The 6,987-nt window shown below is 37.4% G+C and overlaps 1 long non-coding RNA gene across 1 annotated transcript; it reads right to left on the reverse strand.

The window, feature by feature from the left end:
- Positions 1 to 3,755: 3,755 nt before the first annotated feature.
- Positions 3,756 to 5,088, reverse strand: LOC140854753 (uncharacterized). The gene is made up of 3 exons (XR_012137913.1): positions 4,611 to 5,088; positions 4,197 to 4,302; positions 3,756 to 4,047 (listed from the first exon to the last, which is right to left on the reverse strand). It is a non-coding gene; the product is annotated as an uncharacterized lncRNA (long non-coding RNA).
- Between the last annotated feature and the right edge of the window lie 1,899 nt (positions 5,089 to 6,987).

Genomic DNA, 6,987 nt, shown 5'->3' on the forward strand with positions numbered 1-6,987 from the left:
TAACATACAAGGATATTGCTATCTTAATAGACTTATATAATTTGATAAATTAAGATCAAAGTTGCGCAGCAAAAAGTATGGTGGTTTAAATCGATTAGAATATTAATTCTTTGATTCAAAAGATATTATGAAATATATTTGTTGTAAATAAAAAAGAATTTTATTGATAATGAAGGGATGTTACAGATCTTGATTTAATCAGATTATACCCGAGTAATTTTTGCTAGTAGGTTATTTCATTGCAGATAATACCAAGAAGAACCCTAGACATTTCAAGTATATTGTTAATAGCTTGATAGTTCTGTTATTAGTCCAAAATGTTACGGTTCTTTGAAAAAGTTGAGAAATCAATAAAAAGGGATGGGTTTGAGATTTCAAATAATTTTTGTTATAACAAGATCATGAGAAATAAATAATATATAAGACATTGGAAGCATGAGAATGACATGATGCATATATATATATATATTTTTTTAAGAATATATTTTAAACAACACAACTTAATTTCGAGGATGAAATTATTTTAAGGGGGAGAATATAACATCCGGCCCAATTGGGCCCTGAATCAAACCCATATGAAAAAAAAAATTCTGGAAGAAGACTCCCGTTGGAGTCTTCTTCTTCCCCATGTCCGATTGGGAAGACTCCTAGGGCCATAAGAAATCCTAGGAAGACCTCTATAAAATCTCCCTTTCCTTCTCCATGGCTAGTCACGACGAGCATCGAATTTTTTCTATTATTTTTTTTCGAATTTTTTCATTGAAGCTGCGGATGTCCTCATCGTGTTCATCTCAAATACTCATCAGAGACCTCATCGGAGTCAGAGGTAAGCCCTTCTCCTCTTTGCTCTCTTCCTTTCCCTCCTTTCCACATCACTATGCACCCTCACCGACCGTCGAGCTCATCGAAAAATATATGAAAAACTGAACCTCTGTTTTGCTCTATTCGATCGGGCCATCTTCCTCTTCTTTTTCGACCACCGATGTCGTCGATTGCGGCGTCTAACCTCTAGGATAGGACTCTTACCTCCTAGCCTTCCTTTCCAATGGGTCTTGGCCGCCGGCGACCGGTCAATGATCAGAAAACAAGAGATAAGGTGCGGATCCCCTATTTTTTTGATTTTCCCTAAATTTCTCATCGATCGAACCTCGCCGCTTGCCTCCCCTTGCTCTATCACCGTTGATCAGACACCACCGCCCCTTATCAGAGCTCGAGCCATCAAGCCCCTTCCCTCTGGTCCTTCCCCTGTTCGGCCAAGGAAGAGGAAAGAAAGAAGAAAACAGGAAAAGAAGAAGAAGGAAGAAAGAAAAGAAAAGAAAAGAAAAAGAAAAAGAAAAAAATTTTAAAATTTTTTTTTTCTCTCTCCTCCCTCTCCTTCTCTCTCTTTCCTCTCCCCTCTCTCTACCTTTCTCTCTCCAATTTCTCTCTCTAGATTCTCTCTCTACTTTCTCTCTAGATTATCTCTCTCTAGGATCTTTCTCTCTCTCTGATTTCATCACGGATCCTAGGATAAAATTGAGATGAAAATATGATGACCTGAGATGCTTCGAAGTTCGTACAGTATATTAGATCTCGGTCCGATCCATATTCGAAATTGATAACATCAATCATGGTTAATTCATATTAAGTCACCCTGATATGACCTCTGATGATCTCGATCATGATTGCCTAATTTAGAGGGTTCAAAAATTCTCTCTTCACTTTCTCTCTCTAAAAAATTTTCTCTCTTCATGAATTTTCTCTCTCTAAAAGTCTTGTGGATCAATGGAGGATCCAGATACTCAAATAAATCCTGATTTTGGATAATCCTAGGAGAAGTCCTAGATTTATGTTATTAGGATCGATTATCGATAATTTTTTCATATATGATTTTTATATTTGATTAAGATCATTAAGATATATGATTATCTGCATAAGATGTCGAGTGGGATATCTTATTTTCAAAATTCATAAATCAAAGAAGAATATTAATTTCTATGCTTAGATCAGTCACCGATAAAGATAGAATTTTTGTACATAATCACCATTATATATATGCTATTTTACTGTTGGTCTTGCATCATTGATTTTGCATCATCGGATTTGAGATCAATAAATTTATTATATCTGAGATACTGTTATTTGATTTTGAACATGAATATGTGATGTCAATATATATGTATCAGAGATTGATGGCATGATTATATGGATATGACATATCTAAATTGATCATAATATAAGTCAGAATTGATTTGATGAAATCAACACATAATGATTAAAATGAAAAAAAGAGATATGGTATGGACTAGCCTTGTCATGTGGGACAGCCCATCAGGAGCTTATGTCTGGGACAATCTGCCAGGAGCTTATGCCTGGGACAGCCCCCACTGGCTTATAGGTGGATCAGCCGGTCAGGAGCTCATGCCTGGGACAACCCATCAAGAGCTTATACCTAGGACAACCTCTCATGAACTTTCGTACGTGGGACAGCCGGTCAGGAGCTCATCCTGGGACAGCCTTGAAAGGTTTTTAAGTGAAAATTGATTCGAATAATGACTGGGGTATAGACTTGGTTAGTCCAGAGCCAGAAAGAAAAAGTTAAAAATCATATGATTATGAAAAGAGAAATGAAAGATAAGACATGAAACAATTATTGAGCAAAAGTATTTCACATATTAATATATGATGATGCATCTCTTTTGACAAGACAGATAAATTATAGATGTTTGAATTATTTCGGATATTGAATATGAGATTTTATATTTTATTGCTTATTCTTATTTTCAGATTATATTATTATATCGGTGTGATATGAAAATTCTTACTGGGCTATAAAGATCACACCCCTTCATCTTTTTTTTTCTTCTCAGAATTACAGGATGGTCATGATTGGTTGTGGTATAGTTTACAGATGAGCAGATGTATAGATAGAGTGTCATGATACCTGATCAAAGGATTGAAGAAATTTAATTTGTAATTATATAAATTTTATTAGTTATTATTGAAATCAGATATTATGGATGTTGAGGTTATAATGAATTATTTTTGACCTTGCATATTCTTTAAGACTTACTCTAAAGAATATACGACTATTACGTATCCGAACTGGCTATTAAGTTCGGAGCGTAACATCGTGACAAGCAAGGTCCACCTTCTCCTCCTTTATATATAGGATGTCAATGTTGTTGCAACACTTTCTCCTTAAGCTCCCTGTTCATAATTCTCTTATTATAAGCCTTATGATTTGATTGCTGCATAGGTGTTCCTCGAATTCTTAACCCCGGCTTCCGCCGAGTTACTGCAACCCCTGACACGCTTCCATGAGCTGACCACTACGTTCTCAAGATCAGATTCTTGCAGCCACCAAGCTCCAAGTCTGAAGAGGTTAGAACCCAGGAACTTGATGTTACACTCTAGAGCAATAGGCACATGATCTGATGCCGAGCTTGAAAGGGCCTTCCAAATTGAAGGAAGGAATATGTCCTCCGATTCATAAGAGAGCAAGAAGCAGTCCAAACCTTGCTATGGAGGGGTCATCTCTTCAATTTTCCCATATAAAATCACGGCCTTTGAGATCAAGATCAATGAGACCCAGCCCAAAGATGAGGTCATAAAACATCAAGCTATCTCATAAGCATTGTGGGTTACCTCTTCACTCCTTCGGCCTTAAGGTAAAATTTAAATCACCACCCAATAGCCAAGGACCTAACAAAGTACCACACAAATCAGCAAGTTCCTTGAATAAATTATCCCTGAGATCACGAACACGCCCATAAACTGAGGAGATGCATGTTGGACCAAATACACTCCAATTCAACGGTCAAGGTGAAAGACAGTTTGAGAGTTCTCTTGGGAGAGAAATGACAAGAGTTCGATCCAAGCATCAAATCCTCGACAGAGCCGATGGCATCCAACCAACACGATTCATCAATCTTCGAGCCAGCCAAGGATCTTAGAAAATTTTGTGAAAGAGCAGCCACTTTCGACTCCTGGATCAAAATAGTGTCACAAGCCAAACTGACAATCAAATCCTTTATGGCTCTTCTTTTCTCCGTTGGTCCTGTTTCCCTAATATTGCAAGAAACAATCAACATAGAGTACACTGAGCTGCGACCAACCAACCAAACATTAACACCAAAATTAAAATAAACAGTCAAAAGCCGATGAAAATCCTATATCTCATTGCAATCAACACAGATTCATGGGAAAATACATACAGCAAGAAGTTTATGAGGCCATCCACCAAACATATGCCACATGCATCCATATCAGCATCACAACCATACCTCCAAAGCCACACAAAGCACCAGCTGCCTCCAAAGTCTAGAGAATCCACAGAATGGTTGCACAAGTAAAACCACTACAAATTGAGAGAGATGCTACCACGAAGAAGATTTCAAAATCCATATTGATCGAGGGCAAGGTCAACCAAAAGGAAGATCACAACCCAAGCCCAAGTTAAGAGATAAGAAGGTGATATCAACCCAAGAACCACACCCACATCAACCACAAAAATAAAATTGCCAAAGCCCTGGGCCAATGGACTACACTCTAACCAGCAAAACTAGCGACAATCCAACAAAACACCAAATATCAAACAAAACAACATCATCAGGAAGGTAGCTTGCTACCTTCATCCCAAGAAGCTAATAGGCTGGCACAGCAACTTTAGCTTGCTCCAGATCCAGCAATGTTTGCACTACTTCATGAGCCGCCTCCTCCAAGAAGAACCCACATGAACGATCCAGTTAAGTAGAAGTTGTTATGGCATCGAGATAAGCAGTTTAGAAGGATTTACCTCAGCAAGATCGAGCTTACCATTCTTCTTCTTCCTTGAAGCTGGGAGGAGTCTAGAATTTGCTTCCTTCACAGCCCCCACCGCCTTCAAACTAGCCGACTTGTGAGTTCTTGGAGAGCAAGGTTCTTACATGTCAGCAACTTCAAAGGCTTCCTCTACGTCTGCAGTGGTATCCACCACACCATCCTCCATCTGAGTAGAAGCACACGATTGGCCAAGCCCCTTCTTGTCAATGGAACCACCATCAGCTAGCTAGTGACATGTCGACATCCAATTGTTCTTTAAGGGGCCTAGGGATTGGCTCCACTAAGTCTTCTTCACTCATGGTCGGACAAGTGACTTCAACCTTTTCATCCTCAACTCCTGAAGTAACACAATGTGCCTCCGTATCAACAGCTAGCTCCAAGACATTCCACCTCAACATGGATAAGGACCACCTGACATACGGTAGCTTTGTCACGCTCAATGGAACATGGTATTAATTGTACGCCCAATTGTGGGTGCCACCTCAGCATTATTAAGGAGACCAAGGATCGAGGGTGGCTGGTCACAATGGCCTGCCACAACTGGCTTCTCAAAACTCCCCTCGGCAACCAAAATAGGAGTAGGAGAAGCATTTAATTTCCTTCCCCCCCAAGGGAGATGTTCTCTCCACATCAGTGCTGCACAGTGACACTTTGGTGGCTCCTCTCTGCAGGAGATTTCCATTCAATGAGGTCAACTACTCTGATGCCAGTTTCATGCCTCTTAAATGCGCTTGAATTAACCATCCATCAGAGGGGGATCTAAAATAGCACGGCCACTGAGGCTAGCAAGGGGCCCAAGGAACCTGGTTTAGCACCCTGGACCGGAGCACCACTAAAAGTGCTCCGAGGTGGACGAGACTCAAGGACCTTCTTCCCTTTATTCACCTTTGCAAGGGACATTGGCACTCCGGGAGCTTGGTTAGAATTCGGGGTGGTGGGATCGGCTTCTCCCAAGTTCTTCGGATGAAGCAAGGGCCCGTTAGTGTTGGTGGGCTTACTCAATGTAAAAGTTCAAAATAAAATTTATTTATAAAATAAATTTAAGTATAAAATATTTGATTATAAATCACTTAGTTACAACACAAAACACATACCCCTATTTATAGAAATAGAGGGACACAACTCTTCACAAGAGTTACTTATTAAAAGACACATCTTGTTACGTCCCAAATTTGAAACATAACACGGCCATACTACCGAAAGATGGGGCCTACGATAACACGATGTCCCATTCATTTTCTTAATTATAATAACAAATATATCATAAATAAAAGAAATAAAAAGATTCAATTCAAAATTTTAATTAAACCAAAACTGGTTCATAGCATCTAAATCCAAAAGCAAATATCAACTCAAGTCTCAAGATTCATAATTAAATAACTACAGATCCATGATCATAAAATAAATTAAACTTTCACTATAAAATTTTCAAGCTTGTTTCACAGATCTCCAAGCTTGAATTTCTTTCACCAATCCTAACCTTATTTTTTTACAAAAAAAAATAAAAAAAATATGAGCTACACTGGTCCAGTAAGTAGAACTTGCACTTCTTTACTGGATCAAGCATAAATTTTTCATGATAATACAATATTTAAAAAATAATAAATAATATAAAATAAAGTATTTCATAATGCATATAATAAAACAAATCATAAATCAATCATACATGCATAAATTATGAATATTTCATAAACATGTTTCGTAAATTATTCTTATCATATATCCCTGTCATGTTTCTAAATCTTGCTCACAAATATTCGTGCTATAGTCACTTTATATCCATGATAGGATCAGTGTTCTTAATCGACAAGTTTATGTTTCATATGCCAACTTTATATCCCTTGGTAGGACCTGCGTTCTTATGGATGCTAGCTCCGAATGTCGATCTTCCCTAAGAAATTCATTCATAGCTATCTGAGAACCTTTGAAATCTTTATATCTTTTTCTTAAAACATACATATACATAGATAGAAAGACAAATAGAATTCATGCTTCATAATCATGCTATTTTTATAAAACATATTAATAAAATCAATGCTTATAATAAAATATATTTTTTCATATCACATATGCTGATCCTTATTTTATGAAAAATTTAATTTCATCAACAATAATTCTTTACATAAAAAATATGATTATTTAAAAATAAATAAGAAGCATAATATCCACATACCTTGATCGTCC

The sequence above is a fragment of the Elaeis guineensis genome, chromosome 1, assembly GCF_000442705.2.
Source record: "Elaeis guineensis isolate ETL-2024a chromosome 1, EG11, whole genome shotgun sequence".
NCBI lineage: Eukaryota > Viridiplantae > Streptophyta > Magnoliopsida > Arecales > Arecaceae > Elaeis > Elaeis guineensis.